Raw genomic sequence first — 21,574 nt, 5'->3', positions numbered from 1 at the left:
ACTAGATTTCCACTCTATGAAGCCTGGGGATTTTATCTCTTCTATTCCCTGCTATATAATCAGTGCTTTGAAAAGTGTGTGGTAGAGAAGAGGTGTTCAATGAACATTTATTGAGTCAATAAATGTGTGACTGTGAATATTACAAACTCAAAAGTTTTCATTGAAAGAATGATGAAGAAAAGAATGCCAAGCTTTCTGAGCTATATTTGGAATAAGAGTTTTCCAAGAGCAAATATATAGAAGCCTGGGTAAAGGGAATAGTTGAAGAAAGGAAAGTAAGCAGAGCCTCAATAAATAATTGCCCTAAGATAATGAGAAGCCACCAGTTATAGGTGGAAAGAACATATGATCAGGTCTCTCCTCATAATTTTACAGCAATATGGAGGGTGACTCCAACAGGAGGAAGTCCAGAAGCAAGAAGACTAGTTACATCAAGGTGTCCATATGAAGATTTGGAACAATACAGTTGTGGCAAGGGAGACTTGAATGAAATTTTGGAATGCTAGACTCCATTATAATGAAAATAATCTTGGGAGAGGTAGAAATGAATATTAATGCTTTAGCAACAATATTGATCCTGATTCAATGCCCAAACAGAGCAATTTGAATGGCATTAGTAGAACCTGTACTAGAAAATGGAGTCTGTTTTTTGAATAATTACTAGTGAGAACCAGACTTTTCCTCTTTCAATACTGAGGAAACTTTAAAAACCAAGAATATGGAGATCTTGTAGTATCCTAACACATAACTTCATCCAGTCATATGTTTCCCTTTTTCCAGGATAAGGGAGAACATAGAAGAATCAGTAAAAGCCAAGCAATAAAAATCCAAGACATAAATAAATCGTCCCTCTGAAAAGTTTCTTTATTTGGGCATTTCATCTTCTGAGCTTTAGACTTAACGATGACATGTCAGCTCTGGAAAAAAAGAAATACCATATATCTTTCCTTTATTTAGAAGCTGACACAACATAGATTTCTATTTCTAAAGTATGCATATCATTGAAGTAAAGTATCAATTGTGATTCTATATTTTCAGTCATAATATAACAATAAGGAAGGATAAAACTGAATAGACTGCAAGATTTTCATAAATTAGAATAAGAAATTGAAACAGTTAACCTTTCTATTTCTTTAAAAACCAGAAGATAACAAGATGTGAGTGGTCCACATTTTGTTAGCCCACTTAGAGATTCATAGTCTGGACAAATGACTTTACGACCACAATGAGAGCTCCTTAGGGCATAGCATTCAAGGTTTTCCAAAATGTATTCTACAGTCAATTAAGTTTTAGAAAATTGTCATTCTCTACATTTTATATATAGCATACATTAAACATTAAAGTTTCTGAGAAATCATATAGGAGAAAACTAGTGGCCATTTTCTAAAAAAGGTATGGAAATGATGACATCAGGAATAAATGAAGGTAAATAGGAAATGGCTTGAAAAAATGTTTGCCCATTACCCATTGAGATATTTTGGAAACATGTATTTATCTATATATATTCATACCACAAATGTGAGAGATTCAATAAATGCAGAAATGGAGAAGACATACCTTTGGCCCCCAATCTTATCTGTGGGAAATTATGACACAGGTTTCTTGGAGATGGCAACATGTTAAATTGCTAGAGACCAAAGAGGAATTGTTTCCTTCTCAATTCCACCCTTCCAAAAAAGCTGATCAAATAAATTTGGGGGGAAAAAAAACTTTTTTAAGCAAATGTATTTAGGGTTTATTTGTCTATTTTTGTTTACTTTTATCCTATATGATTTTTCTGAAACAAAATCTCAGGATTTTAATTTACTCAGGAGCTACATTTCTGAGGCTGAATGTGAGCTCAATCAATGGAGCCCTGCTATCTGCTCAAAATTTCCATGATTTTTTATTTTTTCTAAATATGTTTTTAATTATTATTTAAAATTTAGTGTATGTGGACTACCCTTGTCTCAGTGACCATATATTTTGCTGTTACCACATGCCCTCTGAATTTCCTGTTCACTCTTATTACTTTCTGTTTACCAGCAGTATTATCTATTATCTAGAATGTGCTTCCTACCTGTCCTACCTACCTTATAAAAATTGCAGGGTGATCTGTATCCCTAGTGATGTCCATTCTACTCACTAGTGGGAAATAAAAAGGGGACCAGAACTTGAATTCTTCCTTCCTTTAATATATGTTGGGTGTAGAATGATGAATACGATCTGTATTATTTTTACCCTTATAGAACTTTAGCTTATCTTGAACAAATAATTTTACTTGATAAATTATTCAGTAAATTAATTATCATTGTGATTGATATTAAAAAGGAGAAAAATACAGGGGGCTGGGAAAACTTGTAATAGGGATTTCTCAACTGAGAATGTTGGTGGCTGAAGTTGTGTGTGCAACTTCTAGTAACTAAATCCTGGTTACTAAGCCAGGAGCTAGTGTTAAAATAGAAAAATATTTTTGTCAGCTTTTACTTATTTTCAAACGAAAGTTCTGTAGTAATTGCGGGATACTGATTACGTGCTTCGACTTGGCGGGCCTGGGCTGGGGGACCTGATCAGCCCCTGGGGAGGGTGGTGGGCACGGGCGACAGCGCCCTCCACAGCCCCCCAGGCCTGGGAAAGTGAGGCCGGAAGCAGGCCCCATTTCTTCACCCAAAATACCACCGTTAGGGGAGGCTTGCCGGAGGGAACCGCCTTTTCCCCACCCCCTTATCTTGCCCGGACACTCCCCGTTGCCAGTGCAACTCCCATCACCACCAGTGCGCATACATTGTTGCCAGACACCGTTGCCAGAGCAACTCCCGCCCCTTTTCAAACAACCTCCGTGCTCTCTTAGAACCAATCCTAACCTCCGCACCCTCTCAGAACCAATCCTAGCCTTTATCCCCTCAGCATTGACTTGTAACAACCCCCACCCTCTATGCCAACCTATATAACCTGTGCTCACCCCTAATAAACTCTCTTGGCTTCTTCACCCTCAAAGAACTGTGTCCTGCCTGTTCCTTCTCGCCGCCCTCCACACCTTGCACGCCTCCGCCGGGGACCGGGCCCAGTCCCCCGCCTCGCCCTCGCCTCCGGGAAAGAGCCCCCGCCGCCGGTACCCTCCGAGCAACGCCGAGAGCCGAGGGTTCAGCAACCGGCCGCCCCCCCCCCAGACGAATCAACTGCGACCGCAAGTAATGTTTTTGTTAAGCATTCACACTTATATTTTATATCTCGTTGCTCCCCAAATTGTTACTTGTGAAATAAAACATTTTTACAAAAAAAAAAACAAAACAAAAAAACAGCCAAACAAACCAAAAAGTTGGGTTATAGAACATGAGGGCAAGAGGGCAAATAGGAACTGAGAAATTCACACATCATTCAGGCATCCAGTCAGAGACAGAGAAAAAACAGTAATGAGGTGAAAGTGAATGCCCACATACTGGGTTTAAGGGAATTATATCATATTACCTAAAGTCTGGGCCTGGTAAGGGGTCCCTATCATCCAGTCTTCTAGTAGCTCAGTCTGGAAAGATGAGGATGAGCTTGGTCAATATAAATTGTGTTTAAATGCAGCTCAGAACTTGTGGGTGTCAATGAGCAAAATGAATATCCTTTAAATAATATCTAACCATCTCAAGAAATTCCATACTATAAAGAAAACTGAAGGTCACAATCAGGAGAAAGGAAAAATAAGAGCTATGACAATTGATTTATCAGGCTACCAAATTAGAAGGGCAGAACAGGCAGGGAAACAATTCTTTCTGGATCTCATCTTTTCTGAGCAAGAGTTGTAATTTTTTTTTTTTTTAAAGATAATGTTACCTTTCAGGGCCAAAATTGGCTACGTTTGCTGGCTACCTCCTTTTATGACTGGGGGTTTCCTAAATTCAGGTTTTGTCAACTGTGTCACAAATCCACTGAGTTTGTGGCATCCATTTGGACCACTCTGCATTGTCCCCACAGGACTTGGGGGACAAAAGGTACTGATGTGATCATGAAGCTCATGCTGCCTGCTTTGCTGTGAGTAATGAAGTCATTTATCTCTGACACAGGAGTCTCATGTCTTCTACCAGTGTCCATGAAGCTGAGGCAGGTTCACTTGTTAGTTTCCAAGTGGGGGAAATCTCAAACCTTAATGGTTCTTAACAGTTCTTACGCTCATCTACAGCCATACATGAATTGATCCATTGACTCTGACATAATCTCTTACTATGATTTCCATAACTTACTCAGTTCCAGAAATACTACTCCCCTTGCTTTCTTTAGAATCCCCTAAGCACACTCTCAACTGAGGAGTTTGCAGTAGTTATTCCTTCTTATTGGAACGATCTTCTTTCAGACATCCACATGGCATTCAATACATAGTCATTGAATGAATGAAAAAAAGGGCACCTGGTAACCCATGAAACTCTCGGGATATGTGTACACTGAAGATTATTTTATAAATTGATCTCATCAAAGGCTAGAGTTTTTCTCTCATTTGTGAATGAACAGATTTCTCTCATCAGAAAACATGTTCTTTATGCACTAAAGCTACTGTTGTGGCCTAGTTTCCCATGAGTGTCAAGTAAACATGTCTCTTGGAAGAAGAAATGTAAACGAGGATGAAGGAAGGTCAGAAACACAGCCCCATTTGTAAAGAAAGCAATGCAATTTTTAAAATTTCAGTTACTTTACTGAATTAAAGTGATAATTTTGAAAGAGAAGTTAATAATATAAAATCATTGTTTAAAAGTATCTGAAAATTTTATTTTTTAATTGATTCAACACTTTTTTAAATAGGTCTTAAAGAGACTTCTGTTTAATTATCTTTGCATTCCTGATTTTTTTTTAACCCAATCAAAGCTTGTTTAAATTAACTTCCTTAGGTCTTAAGCACTGAAATTCAAACTTTTCCTTTGAATTTGACATGGTCTTTTTGGCCAATTTCAAATGGTCTAATGGGGACTTTAAAAAAGATATTTTTTCAATGGACAATGCTTATTAGAAGTCTGCATATTATTCCCCATTAAAACACTAGCAATAACTCTCTTTTCATGCTCATGCATTTTGGAAGAACTAATGAGAAGTACTACAATTATACCAAGACTGCTAATTAGGAGAGAAAAAAAAGGGAGAGCTGAATCTGATTTCTCAGAGAAAATACTGTCCAAACTGGAATCTATTACAGGAAAAAAACTCTGGAAAATAATTCACGAATGTAACTAAGAAAATAAGAGGGCATCATTATCAGTGAGGGAATATTCAGGAACTATTGGACATTTGTTAGGATTCAGGAAAAATGCACAAGGCCAATTCAAAAATAAAAAACAGTACAATACTTGATATTTGAAAAGCCATAAAGCACTCTTCACCTTTTCAACATGGTCATGTGTAATAATCAAACAATCATCAAAGAAGCATAGAAGCACTTGCTGGAACCCTTGTAACAGTGAAAACTGTAACTTGTTTTTATTATAACTACACTCATTCAGCCAAGTAATCCAGGATCAACATCACTGTGAGATAGACTTTTAAGTCTTTGAGTCATTAACCATAGACAGCAAGGTCCAAACCTTTTTGATGGAAGAAAACATAAGTAAAAATTTTGTTTCCCTAGTATCCTAACATCTCTGTTCACAAAGTATGTTGGAATAACTACAAAAAGTACTTTTAATTTGACAAATTTATAGTTTAACTAGCTTTCATATAGTATGTGATCTGTTGCAATTAGCATCATGGTAGAAATGGAGATGTGTCAAGGAAGGAAGCCCAGCTTTGTAGTGAAGTCAGAAGACAGCTTCTGGCCATCAGCTCCTTTAAAGTCTGCCTCAGCAGCACAGAGCTACCTCACCCAAGGGCAGTGCACATCTGGTGACTAAGACAAGGATATAAAGCAGGGATCCACAATTTCTTTTCTGTAAAGGGCCAGATAGCAAATATTCTAAGTTATGCACATTATAGAGTCTGTGTCGCAACTACTCAAACTTTGCTGTTATAGCATGCAGGCAGTCAAAGATAGTACATAATGAATAAGCATGAGTATGTTCCAAAAAATTTGTATTTATGGGCATTAAAATTAGAATTTTGTGTGATTTCCAAATGGTCTAAAATGTTATTTAAAATATTTTCAACCATTTTTTTTTAAATGTAAAAACTGTTCTTAGTTTATAGACCATACATAAATTAGTGACAGTCTTACCATAATTTCTGACACCCATTTTGAATAATCTCATGGGTGACTTTTGCTCCAGAGCTCCTCACCAAATTTGCTGAGTGTTTGCCAGGCCTAGTTGCCCCATTCCTTCTTCCACTGCTCAATCTGCTTCTTCCTTTTGCCTATATAGGTATTAATTCCTAATAAATGTCTTGCATTTCACACTCTGCCTCATCATCTGCTTCTGTAGAGCCCAACCTGAGACAAGCATGAATTGATACTACTAGGTAATATTTTTTCTGCTAAATAAGGGAGTTTTGCTAGCCTATTTTTCATTTTTCCAATTATTGAATCAGAGAGAAACAAAGGAAGGGGGAATCATTCTCCCTCTATACATAGATATAGCAGCTTTGTATGGAAGTCTAAGGAAAAGGAGAAATGGTACGTAAGAGACAAGGGAACCACTTGTAAGCACCAGCTCCTTGACTGGATTTTGTATGTTGACTTTTATTGCTTCAGTACAGTCTATTTATATTCATTATAAAATCATCTTATTGGACCTCAAATAGTTGACACCATTTTCTACCAGAATGCCTTTTATACTCAACTTCCATCAATCATCCACTTCTAGTCACCTTTTATTAGACTAAGCAATCTCAGCAACTATCAGCTACAGACAAAATTTTCTTTCCACATTTAAGACTTCCTTTCTTAACCAATATGCTCATTAATGCACTTGGGGCCCCATCATAAACCCCTTTATGTTTCCTTCGTTCCACCCTTAGCATGACACTGAGGCATTTCCGGATCTCCCCACATGTTATCTATCAAAGTTTATGTGCTGTGAATCTTATCCTAACTGAGGCATTGCTCTTGGCTTGCTACTACTCAGAAAATATCAGCCTTTTAAATAATATATTGAATATTGACAGTAGTTTAATATTTTCTCTCTTCCTTATATTAAAATGTGAATACTTTATCCCATAGGAAAGAATATCCACTAATGGAACATCAGATTATTTGTCAACTACAAAGAGGAAGGTACCTCAAAGAGCATGGAAAGATATCTGGTGACCCTCAATCATACCACATGGAGAATCTCCAACAGGGAAGAGTAGATTTGGCAGCACAATCTCAAACATAAATTATTCTACTCTGAACTCTGGATATGGAAATTATTTTATTGGTAGTCACAAATCAAATACCTGAAAGCGTGGAGAAAAATTGGGTTCAATGTCAGCCCTCTACAAACATTTAAGTCAAAGAAACACAATTTCAATTGACTGTTATTTTCATATTTGTTTTCTTTACTCATTTATTTCAGAGAATGAATACAAATGGTTCCCAATTTATTGTTTACTTTTCTTATCACCACTCATTTATATAATCAAATTTGCATATGTCCTTTGCTTTTTGGGACCTGTTGATTAAGCATGAACTCAAATCTTCTTCCCACTTTCAGTAGTCTTCTTCTACTCAGTAAATAAACTGAAAATATTATAAAAACGCACTAAAGCATCTACTTTGGAGTTATATATCTTTTCCTTTGTTTTCCATTAAAGTGCCTTTCTTAAAGTCCATAAAGTTATATAAAGTTTGGTCAACAAGTGTGGCAGGAAGCCATTTTCACAGTCAATTAGAGAAGCAGAAAATGAGAATCACCACCCTCCTGTTTCCTTAGCATCTTTTGATCCCAGCTGGCCAGGTGAATTGTTAGTGGAGGTGAAGTTCACTGCTGAATCCTAGCGGATTTAACTGTAAGAAAGTCTATGAAATACTGCCCAGCAACAGCTTATGCTCCAAAGTAAATTCATACCAGCATCCATTATATTTGGCACACTAGTCTTCAATATTTTAGTCTTGACACAATCTGTCCTGAAACATTTAACCTGGTTGTTCCCCATGTTCTCTTCTTTTGAATTATTGCAAATTTTTATATATAGCATGATCACTCTGTGGTCTCATACTTATAAAGGTAATTCTATACTCATACAGTATTAGAAATTGAGATGAAATCTCTCAGAAATTCTCTTGTTTTCTGCCCTGAATCTTTAACACCCATGTGACAGTACAAAATGCTCACATATATCAGTGTGACTTTACCAGTTTCTGTGTGCTTATTTGTTTTCTGGGTCACAGAGGGCATCCCAGCACTACATTGGATGCAACTCCACCTGACATTGCTATCCTGGTAAGAGTTAATCGGAGTCATTCCATTGTTTTTTGGTTTTCTAGACAATACCCTCCAACAGAAGTATAATGTGAGCCAAAGGAGAGAGCCATGTATGTAATTTGAAATTTTCTAACAGTCTTCTTTTAAAAAGATAAGAGAAACAGATGAAATTAATCTTAATGATATATTTCATCAAACTCAATATAATTAAACGTAAAAATTACTAATGAAATTTTTTATTTTATACATATTGAGTTTTTGAAATCTAGTGAGCCTTTTGTCTGACCCCTTTGCAAGGACTCAATAGCCATCAGTGGCTAGCGGCTGCTGTACTGGACAGCACAGGTCTAAACCCTTTGTGCCAATTATAAGCTGATGATAGTAGAACAGCAGGTTCACTCTTTGGAGTGTACTGGATCCCCTTATATGTTTCTGGGTGCTCTGGAGTAACATGTATGTAAAGGCAGTCTCCTTGCCTTTGCCTGGATAAGAATGTTAGTGAGCTCCTCCTACCACACTCTATTTACCTCCCCAAATAACAGCCATGTTGTGCACCACAGTAAGTTAAATTTCTGCCTGGTCCTTCCTTTAATCTGAGGCTAAGCTGTACCATATCTGGTAGCACTTTGTTTTGTGTGCATGTGTGTGTGTGTGTGTGTGTGTGTGTGTGTGTGTGTGTGTGTGAGTTTCATAATCTAGCATACAACTGCCAATTTCTTAGATTCAAGAACAGATGCCATTTTTTTTGACTATTTTTTATGTAATTCATCATCTTTCCCTGTTGGTTTTTCATTTCCAGCAAGTTCTAGATTTTAAAAAGTTAAACATTGGCATTCAGACTCCATTGCTTCCAATAAGCTGAGTTTGTTTTAGGTTTTCTAAAAGGTAATCTGAATATATTGTAGACAAAGTACTTCTTGAAAGTTAGTTATTAATTGTGAAACCAGATGCCACTAGAGGAAAATAAATACCATGTGCCAGGCATAGCAAACATCATTATGAAGAAAAGCAACAGGTAAACAAGATGATAATTCATTTTATAAAAGGAAATTGAAATATACTTTTAATTTGATGATATAAAATCTCTGGAATTCCTAATTTGATTGAACCTGCCTTTATTAAACTTATCTTCAAAACATGTGTGTGCATGTATTGTGTGGTTTACAATAATAGAAGAGCTAAATTTGCTAAGTTGGAAGGCAAATGCGTACACTTCTATGTTCAGTCTTTGGAAGATGCACTTGAAATTGTGATATGTCATTTGTCCAATAATGTAACAAAATGCTTTTCTCAAATGTCTAAAAATATATTGAACATATTTGGTCTGTATTATATTTATAAAATTTAATTGTTATTGATTAGTTCATTTTGATACTTATAAAGTATCTACCATGTATATGAAATAGTTGAAAAATCATCATATTCAACTTGCACAATAGCAATTTAAATTAGGAATAATCCATGTTTTACAGGTGAAGAAACCAGGCTTGTAAAAATCAAATATCTTGTATAAAAATACAAAACTTGTAAGTTTACTTACTCATTCAAGCTAAGGGCTCTGTCTAATGCTATTTTCTTCTGCACTTGCATTTCTTTATGTCTTTCTTTGAATAGTTGCAGAATAATAGAAAAGAAGATGGGTACTACTTTCCATTGCCCTTATTTAGAAGTTGGCCAAAATTATGTAGAAAAATGTGTAAATGAAGCACACAAGGGAGAAAAACATACATCTAGCGAGCAACAACAGACATTTTAATAATATTAATAACAAAATAATACATTTATATTACTATATACATTTGAATAGAATTTTAAAACATCTTTACAAAAGATCTTTTAGAGAAAGAAGGACATCTTGATTTAAAAAGTTAGCTATTTTTAAAAGGCAGATTAGTATCTGTAATAATGGTGCTTGTAAATTGTTAGTGTTCTCTTCTTTGTGTAAATCCTAATCTCAATATGTATTTTATTCACTTGGGGTCAACGTTTGTTAAAGTATCCTCAACTTTTTATCCATGAATCAGATTCACAGAGTAGCTTATTTTAAACACCATCCCTATAATATTACTTAGTGGAGAATGTAGAAATTTTAATGGAGGAAGGAGTTGGGAAAAGTTAAAGAAGAATAGAAGGAGGTGGAAGATAAAAAGGGAGGAAAAATTTAGGACCTGATAAAGTTGAAAATGCTCCAAATTCTGAAAATTGAGATTGCAAATTAACAAGATTAAATTCTTGTCTCAAAATATCACTTATTCTTACAAGAAGAGCTTACTTCTCCTTCCAATTACAGTGGGTATTCATGCTCCTATCCTTTAGCACTTTAATTTTACAAGTCAATGGGCTAACAATTGTCTTGTTGCTTTGTTACAGATAGTTTCATGACCTTGGTGTTATTCACCGATAATAGCTAGGCTGAGGATGAGTCCTCCATTTGTTTCAATTCCTGCTATAGAAACAAGAATTGCTTGCCCAGACTGTTAAAATGGCCTTTTCCCTGCTCACATGGATTAGAGGGTACTATTAACAACCAGCCAGTAAAGTTTTCAGCTAATGTCCATTCATTCCCCAGAGTAGAAATTCTCCAGTTGCTTGGCAGCATAACAAAGCAATGGTTTTAAATCACATGTTGACTCTTTGTACCTTAAAATGTTACTTGACCAATCTTTTCAGCACAAAAATTTCATCAAAAATTATTTAATCAAAAATTATACAAATAATGGCCCTGGTCTTTAATGGAAAGTTATAGAAACACTTAATGACATTTGGACATTAATCTAGGTTAAATTGTGAAGAAATTCTTTTAGAATTGAAAGTTACAGCCATATTAATACCTTTCTCTTGTGCTGTGAACAATAAATGCCAGTTTTTTCCCCCTGATGATTAACTGCTTTTTGGAAGGGCTTCCATTTACCACATGCAAATTTCCTGCTTTGCAGATCAGATGTGACTATGAACACTAGGTGGTTGGTTCTTGTGAATAGATTTAGAAAGTTCTAATTATAAGACTAACATACCACAATCTTGCTTAATTTGTGAAACTCCCTTAATGCAAGATGAGTGAATTCTGCAGCAAATTGAGGTGGCAACAATAGAATTGTTACCTTTTGTCTATGCACATGTAGGATAGGATGGAAGTCAGGCAACAAGAATTCTTTTACTATGTAGCCTTAAAAAAAAAAAAATGTTATTTGCCGCAGTTATAAAAAAAATGCTGAATAGTCTATTGTCTGTCTTAAATTTAAAATAGTTTTCAAATTTAATATTTTATTTTTTTAAAATACCTGGATGGATACTTAGTGTAGATAATTAGGATTGTAACCTCTATCACAGTTTAACTATACATTTATCTCATGTCCTTTTTAAAAGGTCATAATACATAGAGAAGTATTTTTGCTGTAATTAATGATATACATGCTAGTATTTCTGAATAGAACATACAATAGAAATGTTATAGATTTTCTATTAGAATTTTAGTAATTATATAATTCTATCAGCCAGCAGAGAAGAAATGAGAGAAAAAAATGATGTGTTCTGAATCATAGTTCGATCCAAGTACATTTCTTATTACAAGACCAGAAAACAAAACAAAACAAAAAGATCAATGAAATTGGAAGTTAATATTTCAAAGAAAGACAAGCTGAATAAAACTTAATAGATTCTAGGAAGTAAAAAATATGTTTTATTTAAGAGGAATAAAGTGTATAGATTTTCATATTATGTTAAAATTCAAATAAGCATATGGAACTATGAATGCATATTTGATCAAAACTAAAGCTCTGAGCATGGGCACATGCCACACAACATTTTAAAGCAATAAAAAGAAAGCTGAGCAGTGGGCTAAAGCAAATGTACAATAAGAAATTTCCAAAGATTAATGTTGAATGATTAGATAACATAATAAAGATGACATTATATGAGTTCCAAATAAGAAACTGTAAAATATCAATATTTAACCCAAATCATATGACAGGCAATGCTTTGTGAAATAGAATACACACACACAGTATATTTTCTTATGGGTTTAACTTGAAAGAAAAAAATGCAACTCCCTTGGAATCCATTTCACAATAAGCAATTATATAATGGGTGTCAAACTACTGCACAACTATAATGGAAATAATTTTTAAAAAATGTTCCTCTTCTTAAAGATTGTCAACAGATCACTCTGCTTAGGATCTATCACAAGAAAATCTGCCACATAAAAGAATTATTTTTAGAAATTATGTAGAAAAACAAAGAGGAAATAAGACTTACTTGGGGGGAGAAATATTTCAAAGATATATTCATTTATTCAGTACATATTAAGTTTGCATCTGTGTGTCAGGAACTATGATGGGCACTGAATGTCATAAAGAACCAAGAAATAATTGTCACCAAGAAATTAAGAATTAATGGGTGACTATGATTACTGAATCATTACATATATGTATATGTTTTATTTCTTTCTATATTGTAGAATAAACAAAGGTTAATACCTAAAATTACTGAAACTCAACTAAACTAGACCCTGTTTATACTTACTATAGTAATGGCCGTTCTATTGGCTGTTGTGTGCATCTGGCAGAGAAACCCACATTTGTTCATTAGCATAATCACAATAGGTAACATTTTATTGTGTATCAAATATGTGCTATCCATTATGCTAAGAACTTCATGAATTTATCTCATTAATTTCATGAAACTTCCACAATAATTCTATGTAGTGGGTGTTTTAGTTTGCTAATGCTGCAGAATGTAAAACACCAGAGATGGATAGGCTTTTATAAAACAGGGGTTTATTTCACTACACAATTACAGTCTTAAGGCCACAAAACGTCCAAGGTAACACCTCAGCAATCGGGTACCCTCACCGGAGGATGGCCAATGGCCTCCGGAAAACCTCTGTTAGCTAGGAAGGCAGCTGGCAACTGCTCCAAAGCTCCGGCCTCAAAACGGCTTTCTCCCAGGACGTTCCTCTCCAGCAAGCTTGCTTCTCTTCAAAACATCACTCCCAGCTGCACTCTCTTTTTTTCTCTTTGAGTCAGCTCATTTATATAGCTCCACCGATCAAGGCCCATCCCAAATGGGCGGGGCCACGCCTCCATGGGAACATCTCATCAGAATCATCTCCCACAGCTGGGTGGGGCACATTCCAAGCAAATCCAACCAGCACCAAAACTTCTGCCCCACACAAGACTACAAAGATAATGGCATTTGGGGGACACAATACACTCAAACCGGCACATTCCACCCCCTGGAACCCAAAATGACATTATCTTTCCAAATACAAAACACATTCATTTGATCACAATATCACAGAAACTTAAATCATTTCAGTAACAAAAGTTAAGTACAAAATCCCATCAAAATCAAATACAGGCGTGGTCAGTCCTAAGGCATACTTTTCCTTTAGCTTGGATCTGTGGACTTAGAACAAGTTATATGCTTCCAATATACAAAGGAGGGACATTCATAGGATAAACATTTCCATTGCCATAAGGAGAAACAGTAAGGAAAACAGGGTTAACAGAAGCAAAACAGTTCCTAAAACCCGCAGGACAAACTCCATTAGATTTCAAAGTCTGAGAGTCATTAACAGAACGATGTTGCATCCTTGGGGCTTGAGAGAGTGGGAGCCTAACCCTTCCCAAGGGCCTTTTCAGCAGCCCGTTCCTCTCCAAACACTTAGGTGAGTGCTCCAACATTTCCACACATTGGGGAGACCACCTTCTCGGCCCCACCCTCCTCAAACATCGGGGCAGCTCCCGGATTCCCTTCCATCTCCGGGTCACACGCTCAACCCCTTCAGAACAGTGTGGTGGCAGCCAGGCTCTCCCCAATTCCCTGGAAATGTGCTCCACCCTCTTTGGGACCTGAGGTGGCAAAACTCTTCCAGAGCATCGAGGCGGAAAGCCTGCCCTCGACCTCCAGGGCAAACTCACCCTTTCCATGCATGTGGGCTGCTCCGCTCTCCCAGCCCTAAACCTCTTGACTCCAGACCTCAACCTCCATGGCTCTGTCTTTGAAGAGATTTTTCCTTTAATTTTTTCCTTGTCTGTCTCCTCCAGTCCAGACCGGCAATGGCTCTGTCTATAAAGATCTCGCAAAAATTCTGTTGGCTTTGCATGAAGCATGCAGGGGTCAAAGCCATCAGACAATAGGAGTTTCCACAAATCCTTTCTGCTTAACTCCTTATCCAATCTTGGCTTGTCCTCAGGTTGGGCTGTAGCTTCTGGGATTCTACCCACTGGAAGCCCGTAATTTTCCAAGCCATCAACTTCTGGTTTCTTTGAACCCAAGAGTTCAGTTCTAAGTTTATCTCTCTCTGCTTGCATTTTACTATAAGCTGCAAGGAAAAGCCAGGATACGTCCTCCACACGTAGTCTGGAGATCTCCTCAGCTAAGTATTCCAAGTTGTTGCTTCCAGATTCTTCCTTCCATCTGACACCAGGACTCAATTTTGCCAAATTCTCTGCCACTTTAAAACAAGGATCGCCTTTCTTCCAGTTTACAACACATTCATCATTTCTGTTCAAGTCCTCATCAGAAGTATCTTTAGAGTCCATATTTCCACAAACAGTCTCTTTAAAGCAGTTTTGGCCTTTTCTATCAAGCTCCTCACAACTCTTCCAGAAATTCCCCCTTATCCATTTAAAAAGCCGTTCCAACATGTTTGGTATTTGCAAACTCAGCAGCAAAAGCACCCCACTTCTGGTACCAAAATCTGTTTTAGTTTGCTAATGCTGCAGAATGTAAAACACCAGAGATGGATAGGCTTTTATAAAACAGGGGTTTATTTCACTACACAATTACAGTCTTAAGGCCACAAAACGTCCAAGGTAACACCTCAGCAATCGGGTACCCTCACCGGAGGATGGCCAATGGCCTCCGGAAAACCTCTGTTAGCTAGGAAGGCAGCTGGCAACTGCTCCAAAGCTCCGGCCTCAAAACGGCTTTCTCCCAGGACGTTCCTCTCCAGCAAGCTTGCTTCTCTTCAAAACATCACTCCCAGCTGCACTCTCTTTTTTTCTCTTTGAGTCAGCTCATTTATATAGCTCCACCGATCAAGGCCCATCCCAAATGGGCGGGGCCACGCCTCCATGGGAACATCTCATCAGAATCATCTCCCACAGCTGGGTGGGGCACATTCCAAGCAAATCCAACCAGCACCAAAACTTCTGCCCCACACAAGACTACAAAGATAATGGCATTTGGGGGACACAATACACTCAAACCGGCACAGTGGGTATAATTACCTTTCCCAGATAAGAAAATTAAGACTTAAAAAAATTAAATAATTTTCCCTAAATTGGCATCAAGAAGAGCCTGGGATAGAAAATGTGGAAGCTAAAAACATGATTTGTAATTCAAGAAATGCTTAGAAAAAACAAGGGCCTAGGAAAATCTACTGGTAGTACAATGTAGCTATGAATTTAAATATAATTAAAAATATCATTAAGTACTACAGAAAGTAAAGCCTTTGACAATATTGTGCAGAAACTGGCCACTAGAAAAAGGTGAATTTGAATGTTTCAAGAAATTTTTCAGCCCACTGGTGAAACCAGTACTCTCAAACAATTGGCTTGCACAAGAGGCTTGTCTTCTAGTGGTCTTGGGAAAGTTAATCCAGTTTCTAGGAAATAACTAATGCCAGGTGCTTATGAATTCTCTACAGCTGTGTTTAAAAGGTCATGGCTCTTTCCATCCGATGCTAAGATGGAGAGGAAAGAAGGACAAGGGATTACTAACAGGGTCACATTAAAGGAGTGGGGGTGGTGGACACACTGATTTGACCCTGATGAAAAGGTAGCACAAGGAAGCCACCAGCTTGCATGTCACAGAATCATTGTTGTCTCACCTTTGGCTCATATACTGACCCCCTGGTATATTCCTTAGGCATCTTGGAATTTGAGAAGTGATGTAACAAATTACTGACAATATATATTCCCCCAGTTCATCAGGGAAACTTTCTCTACCCACCTGGTCTGGCATTTCCAACAGTGGAATAATTCTTTTAAGGAAGAGTGTAAGGATAGGGGAACTCATTGCCTTTAGAGGCACAAAGTTAAATTGGACACATTTTTACAGATGGGGAAAAAATTCTTCCTAAGTCTTTACTTACTAGCACAGATTATTATCAATTTTGAATAAACTACTCTTTCAAAACTTGATTTTTCTATATTATAAATTCAATGGTTGGACAGTGATCTCTTACAGTATTTTCAGTACTGATATAGCAAGAATCCATGAGGCTAGTTAATGAACAGAAAGGACCCAGGTTTCACCATTTGTTTAAAAAAAAGAAGGAAAAGAAAAAGAATTAAAGCAGATTCTCTTTATTATTGGTGGTGGCAGCACAGGGCCTGGGCCCCTTCCTAAGTGAGAATAAAACCCTGAGCACATAACAACTGCCTAACTAGGACACAGGTTAAGAAAGTAAACAACCTCCCCAGAGGGAAAAGAATGTAACCATGGATATAAAATGGCATTGATTGAATCTTAGTCTTAAACATTAATCTTAGTGAAGCATCAGATCTTAAGTCCCTTTCATGATTTATTAAAGGCCCACTGTCCTCATACTTTATGGAATGTCTTTGTTCTAAAATCATATACACATTGCCCCTTGCACTCCTATCCTTTTGTGGATTGCTATCCCTCTGGACTGGCTGCCATTGGAGAAAATCTCCTGTTCATAAGTCCTAATAAATCTGGCTTGTTTTTCAGTCTCATAGCAGCACAAGCCCATGCTTTGCACAAACTCGATCTGGGCCCAAACAATTGGTGAGCCAGGCAAAGGACAAAGTCACCACCAGCAGAGTAGGCATGGGTTTGGGAAAGGGAACACTCAGTGGGGGAAATGCCAGGTGGGCCTGCATTGTCCATGTACCAAGGGGTGGCTGTGGCTGCCCTCCTGGATGGATGGGAACTGCCACGAGAATCTGGGGACACCTAATCTCTGGTGGGATTGCTAACTGTTTTGCAGGACAGCTAAATCTTATCAAAAAGAAAGGAATATGTCAAGCAGTGGTGGCCATATCCTGGCCCCTTTTAGGAGCCCTATGTATGGCCACAGAGGCAGAACAGGTGGCAAAACAACAGCCTGCCATCTAGGGGAGGAATTAAAATTAGAAAGGGACACTTGGCTTCTTGGGATCCCACAGATTCTTCATGTGAGGGTGAAGAAGAGGAAAAGGAAGAAATTTGGGAAGTAGAGAAAGAGGAGCCACCCTAGCAGATATACCCAGTGTTACGACAAAAATCAAAAACAGCATAGGAGCAACCTGATGGAGTGGGCTCTCAGAATTTACAACCTCCTAAGCAAAAACTCCACATTACCATGAGATTTTATACTGCTGCTGAATTAGGTGATTTCAGGCAGCATTACAGGCAGAAAGCCAGGGAGTCATTGCCTAATTGGCTTTTCTGATTTGGGGTTACAGGAGTGGAGGGCATAATATTAACTGAGAAGGAAATGAATAAGCTAGAATCTATTATAACACACCCATTCCTAGGCCAGTGCCTCTATACCACCCTAAATTGTGAATAAACAGTATCTTTGTTAGCCTGACTAACAGCTACATGCTAGGCTGCCTGGCCCATTGAGGGAGTTATCCCACACACTACTCCTCATTGGCAATCCATGGAAGAACTGCAAGATGTTTTATGGGGTCTTGGGATAAAACATGCAATATATTCTGAGAGTTTTGAAGGCCCCAACAATGAATTATTTTACAGCAGGAATGAAAGACACCATCCTGCACACCACTCCTAATTATTTTTATGGGCCCCTCATGCCCATTTTGAGTCCTCTAGTAGGACAGTCCATTCTGAGAGCTGCTCAAGCCATAGCAGATCTTGGGGAATCAGAGAGGCTCTGGAGAAGAGGAGTGAGGGTCACAGGAAAGACTTCCCAAGAATCTGACGGCCCTAATCAGGTCTCACATAAGCAAATGTGGGCTCATCTAATTGCCATGGGGACAGAACTAGAAACCATAGATAAACAACCAAATGCTGTTTTAGTTAAATTACGGATAAAATTACCAGAAGATAAAGATTTACTAAAATTAATCTCCAAAAGCTTAAAGGAAAGATGGACTAAGAAACCCCCTTCAGGAACATGAGAACCCTCTGCACCTTTGGAAGGGACTTGGCAAGCTCGCTTTTCCCTCCCATAGGGGAGGGGTCAACATCCCTAGTTATGAGTGATAACAGGGGATTCCAGGGATTGGAGGTCACATGTAGAATTAACTATTTATTTGTCCTCTACTAACAGAGAGTGTTAATGCTAGCAGATACTGGGGTTGAACGTACTCAAATTTATGGAAATGTAGCTTGATTTAATGGACCCGTGCTGGCCATAGACAGTTATGGGGGAAAAGACAATCAGAGTCACACAACATAATTTGGTCTTAAACTGGGAGACTGCCACTCCTGCCCCAGGAATACATTGAATATATTTCTCCTATACCAAATATATATTAGGAATAGAACTTCTCTTATGTTCGATATTACAGACGACCATAGGAGAATTCAGTCTCTGGTGAGAATAAAGAACATAGTCTTGTAGGGGCAGGTGAAATGGTGCCCTGTAAAAGTACTGCAAACTCAGAGGATTGTAGCCATTAAACAATGTAAGCTCCTGGGAGGCTTCAAGAGATTTCTGCAACCATTAAAGAACAAGAAAGAGTGGGAATATTAGTACCAACCCGTAGCCCTTATAATAGCCCTGTGTGGCCAGTATGGAAACCTGACAAAACCTGGCACATGACAGTGTATCTCTGTGAATTAAAGTAATGTCACTTTTGTATGTGGCAGTTCCAGACATTGCCTCTCTACTACAAGAAATTTGCACTCATTTATACCATTATCATTCTGTTTTAGATTTATCTAATGCTTTCTTCAGTATTCCCTTAGATAAAGCATGTATACCTGCTCTTGCCTTCACCCGGGAAGGAAGCAAGTAGACAGCTTCAGGGTCTGGCTACTCTGTCAAATTCTTGGGTGTTGTATGGTTGGGTAAGACAAAAATTATTCCTTCTGCAGTAATTGATAAGGTACAGTGTTTTCCTATGCCATATATGCCAAAGCCATTAATAGCCTTCCTGGGACTACTAGGATGTTAGAGACCTTTCATTTACCATTTAGCACAAATTTTAAAACCATTGCATATGCTAATTAGAAAAGGTCACACTTGAGAATGGGATGACTTCCAGCAGGCTGTTTTTGAAAAAGCAAAAAGGGCAATAGCACAGGCACAAGTATTAAGGGGTGTAGATCTTGATTTACCCTGTGAATTGCCTGTGGCTTGGACTGACATTGGCTTTGGATGGAATCTGTAGCAAAGGCAACATTCTAAATGAGTGCTCATAGGGTCCTGGTCACAATTATGGAAAAAGGCAGAATTAAGATTTGGCCCCTTAGAAAATAAACTATGTGCTGCAAATAATGCTCTTTTACAAGTGGAAGGACTGATGCAGGAATATCCCATCACCTTGAGGACTGCCCTCCCTATACAGGAGTGGATTATGGACATGGCCAATAAGCCATACTCTGGCAGTGTGTAATTAAGTACCTTAATAAAGTGGAAGGGTTACTTGTTGCAGCACAGTGTTTTAAATACCAGCTCTCTTAGACTGACATGAACTAAATTTTAGGAATTTTAGGACCATTTTCATATGTAGCAGATTCAACAGCTAAAATTGTCATACCTGAAATAGTTATTTATCCACTATAGAGGACAGAGGAACAATTCCCCAGTCAACTTGGTATACTGATGGATCTGCTTGTGGGCAGCCTCCCCTCCGGAAATCTGTGGAGGTACAGCCAGCACTGAAGCTATATGGTGGGAGACTGTTGTTATGCAAAGCAGTCATGGGCTGAATTAAGAGTTGTATGGATGGTTATAGTGCATGAACTTGGAGATGTTCTATCTGTACCAGAAGCTGGGCTGTTTCCAAAGGCCTCATTTCCTGGATGGCAACCTGGAAAAAAGAAAAATGGACAGTAATATGTTGCCCTCTATGGAGAAAGAACTGTGGCAAGACATCTGTGATATCTGCCAGTGATGAAATGTAACTATCATGTCCCTGCCCATACTCCTAACATACTACCCAGGAACATTGAGGTAGATGTCCTTGATTGAGTCTGGAGCCACACTAATGGAACCCAAGAAGTGGTCAGATGGCGTCATTGAAAGAGCAGACACCAAGGGTATCAAAACTTATGGCATTTAGCCCAGCAGTTCCAGCTACCCACCACATGCCAACAACTTACAAACATCACTCAGGAGTGCCTGTCCTGCTTCCTGTGATGACCACACCAATTGCCCCACCAGATGGGACACATTGGCTAATCACAGTCTCCAGTTATCCAGTGGCAATTGGACTACATTGACTCCCTTCCACTCTTGGAAGGGGCAAGTTATGATTCACCATGGTAGATACTGCCATGAGATTTCTGTTAGCTTTTCTGGTGGGGAAAGCTAATTAGCAAGCAACTATATGCTGCCTAGAAAGGGTAAGCACCCTTTACAGGATACCTATGCAAATAGACAGTGTTTGGGGAGCATCTTTCACCAAATGACCCAAGCATGGACTATGGACTATGATGTAATATGGAATTTTCATCTACCGTATAACCACACAGGTGCAGATCTTATAGAAAGAATGAATGGGCTCTTAAAGGAAAAATTGAAAGATCATAAGAAATCCCTACAACAATGGACTAAAATGTATATCAGTCCCTAACCCATCTAAACTCTACACTGCAGGTTACAGCCCTAGCTCCTATTGAAATGCTGATGGAAGTGCTAAGGATACAAATTAAAGGGTCAGCTACTTTACAGCCTGAAAGAGGTGATTATAACAATTTATTGTTGCCTATGCCTCAGACCATACAAATGGGAAAATGAGGCCATTTGGCCTTATTGCTGACCTATGCAGCCATGTTGGTGAGGAATCTTAAGCCCATGGGGAATAGGATTCACCCAAAATATTTTAGTACAACCACAATTTATACAAAAAAAAAAAAAAAGCCTGCTAAAATTTTTATCACCAGTCCACTGCTGCCTATTCCATGGGATCTATGTGGACCCATCTTATGCCTAGACTAATGATTGATGTCACGGTAGAGAAATCTCAAGACTTACAGAGGGAGAATATTTAAAATGTCTCCACAATGTCCCTCTGCCTGGTACACTACTATGTACCAATGGAACTCTTGTATGTACATTATTAAACCAAGAAGATTTACCCTTATTTTTCCCATAAGCATCTTTCTTTTCACTCTAGTGACCTAGCAAACACCTG

The sequence above is a fragment of the Choloepus didactylus genome, chromosome 1 (genome assembly GCF_015220235.1).
Source record: "Choloepus didactylus isolate mChoDid1 chromosome 1, mChoDid1.pri, whole genome shotgun sequence".
NCBI classification, from domain to species: domain Eukaryota; kingdom Metazoa; phylum Chordata; class Mammalia; order Pilosa; family Megalonychidae; genus Choloepus; species Choloepus didactylus.
Note: the sequence above shows the minus strand (reverse complement) of the source record.